Source organism: Scyliorhinus torazame, unplaced genomic scaffold (assembly GCF_047496885.1).
Source record: "Scyliorhinus torazame isolate Kashiwa2021f unplaced genomic scaffold, sScyTor2.1 scaffold_246, whole genome shotgun sequence".
Taxonomy (NCBI): Eukaryota; Metazoa; Chordata; class Chondrichthyes; order Carcharhiniformes; family Scyliorhinidae; genus Scyliorhinus; species Scyliorhinus torazame.
The window spans coordinates 47,501-50,000 of record NW_027307973.1 but is presented as its reverse complement, the minus strand read 5'-3'; the positions used below and the strand labels follow the sequence as shown (position 1 = coordinate 50,000).

Genomic DNA, 2,500 nt, shown 5'->3' with positions numbered 1-2,500 from the left:
CTCAACTCAGGCAGGCGGCTTGGTCGGGCCATTCAGCTGCTGCAGCTTTGCCGGGCCTTTGCAACGCAGCACGGTTGTGTGCCTTGGCGTGCTGCACTTTGATGGGCACGCCAGCTGGCCCGTGTGGCCGCAAGCCAGTGTGTCGGCAGGACGTTCTCTCTCCTAGCCTGAAGGCGCCGCATGAATGCAAGTTGTGGCATTGGGGCTGGTGTGGAAAGCGAAGGAAGAGAGAGCTGGCTTGCATTGCCTGCCTGACCCTTGTGCTGGCTGTGCTGAGAGAAGTGCGCAGCGTTGCAATGTGGAAAGGCAGCAGCGTGCAGGCGGCAGGCTGGTGTGAGGTGGGCGGGGCTTGCAGTTTTCCTTGGGGAGGTGGAGAAGAAAAAAGAGAGCTAGGTGGGGACGGCATGAAGGGGAGCGAGTATCAGGCATATAGGCTAGAATTAGCAGGAGAAGGAGAGAAAGAGGAGGAGAAGTAGAAGTAGAAGTAGAAAAAGAGAGAGAAAAAATTGAAAACAACCGGAAAGAAGAAGTGGCGAGGGTGCTAGGGTGGCCAGCTTGAATAGGCGAGAAGACGGTGCTGCAGATGCCTACGGCCATACTAGTCTGAAAACGCTTGATCTCGTCTGATCTCGGAAGCTAAGCAGACTCAGGCCTGGTTAGTACTTGGATGGGAGACCGCCTGGGAATACCAGGTGCAGTAGGCTTTTGCGGCCAGCAGAGACTGCTCACGCCAAGCACTCTCCACACCAGAGGCAGGCCAACCTTTTGCTGCTCTCTGCGTCCTCGCCATTCCTCCCAACACTTGCCTGCGGGCTCAACTCAGGCAGGCGGCTTGGTCGGGCCATTCAGCTGCTGCAGCTTTGCCGGGCCTTTGCAACGCAGCACGGTTGGGTGCCTTGGCGTGCTGCACTTTGATGGGCCCGCCAGCTGGCCCGTGTGGCCGCAAGCCAGTGTGTCGGCAGGACGTTCTCCTAGCCTGAAGGCGCCGCATGAATGCAAGTTGTGGCATTGGGGCTGGTGTGGAAAGCGAAGGAAGAGAGAGCTGGCTTGCATTGCCTGCCTGACCCTTGTGCTGGCTGTGCTGAGAGAAGTGCGCAGCGTTGCAATGTGGAAAGGCAGCAGCGTGCAGGCGGCAGGCTGGTGTGAGGTAGGCGGGGCTTGCAGTTTTCCTTGAGGAGGTGGAGAAGAAAAAAGAGAGCTCGGTGGGGATGGCATGAAGGGGAGCGAGTATCAGGCATATAGGCTAGAATTAGCAGGAGAAGGAGAGAAAGAGGAGGAGAAGTAGAAGTAGAAGTAGAAAAAGAGAGAGAAAAAATTGAAAACAACCGGAAAGAAGAAGTGGCGAGGGTGCTAGGGTGGCCAGCTTGAATAGGCGAGAAGACGGTGCTGCAGATGCCTACGGCCATACTAGTCTGAAAACGCCCGATCTCGTCTGATCTCGGAAGCTAAGCAGACTCAGGCCTGGTTAGTACTTGGATGGGAAACCGCCTGGGAATACCAGGTGCAGTAGGCTTTTGCGGCCAGCAGTGACTGCTCACGCCAAGCACTCTCCACACCAGAGGCAGGCCAACCTTTTGCTGCTCTCTGCGTCCTCGCCATTCCTCCCAACACTTGCCTGCGGGCTCAACTCAGGCAGGCGGCTTGGTCGGGCCATTCAGCTGCTGCAGCTTTGCCGGGCCTTTGCAACGCAGCACGGTTGGGTGCCTTGGCGTGCTGCACTTTGATGGGCACGCCAGCTGGCCCGTGTGGCCGCAAGCCAGTGTGTCGGCAGGACGTTCTCTCTCCTAGCCTGAAGGCGCCGCATGAATGCAAGTTGTGGCATTGGGGCTGGTGTGGAAAGCGAAGGAAGAGAGAGCTGGCTTGCATTGCCTGCCTGACCCTTGTGCTGGCTGTGCTGAGAGAAGTGCGCAGCGTTGCAATGTGGAAAGGCAGCAGCGTGCAGGCGGCAGGCTGGTGTGAGGTGGGCGGGGCTTGCAGTTTTCCTTGGGGAGGTGGAGAAGAAAAAAGAGAGCTAGGTGGGGACGGCATGAAGGGGAGCGAGTATCAGGCATATAGGCTAGAATTAGCAGGAGAAGGAGAGAAAGAGGAGGAGAAGTAGAAGTAGAAGTAGAAAAAGAGAGAGAAAAAATTGAAAACAACCGGAAAGAAGAAGTGGCGAGGGTGCTAGGGTGGCCAGCTTGAATAGGCGAGAAGACGGTGCTGCAGATGCCTACGGCCATACTAGTCTGAAAACGCCCGATCTCGTCTGATCTCGGAAGCTAAGCAGACTCAGGCCTGGTTAGTACTTGGATGGGAGACCGCCTGGGAATACCAGGTGCAGTAGGCTTTTGCGGCCAGCAGTGACTGCTCACGCCAAGCACTCTCCACACCAGAGGCAGGCCAACCTTTTGCTGCTCTCTGCGTCCTCGCCATTCCTCCCAACACTTGCCTGCGGGCTCAACTCAGGCAGGCGGCTTGGTCGGGCCATTCAGCTGCTGCAGCTTTGCCGGGCCTTTGCAAC

The 2,500-nt window shown here is 57.3% G+C and overlaps 3 non-coding genes across 3 annotated transcripts; all 3 read left to right on the top strand.

Moving 5' to 3' along the window:
* Window positions 1-585: 585 nt before the first annotated feature.
* On the top strand, window positions 586-704 carry LOC140405986 (5S ribosomal RNA). The gene has a single exon (XR_011938942.1). It is a non-coding gene; the product is annotated as a 5S ribosomal RNA (ribosomal RNA).
* Window positions 705-1,394: 690 nt separating this feature from the next.
* On the top strand, window positions 1,395-1,513 carry LOC140405924 (5S ribosomal RNA). The gene has a single exon (XR_011938883.1). It is a non-coding gene; the product is annotated as a 5S ribosomal RNA (ribosomal RNA).
* A 694-nt stretch (window positions 1,514-2,207) lies between these two features.
* On the top strand, window positions 2,208-2,326 carry LOC140406039 (5S ribosomal RNA). The gene has a single exon (XR_011938993.1). It is a non-coding gene; the product is annotated as a 5S ribosomal RNA (ribosomal RNA).
* Window positions 2,327-2,500: the final 174 nt, after the last annotated feature.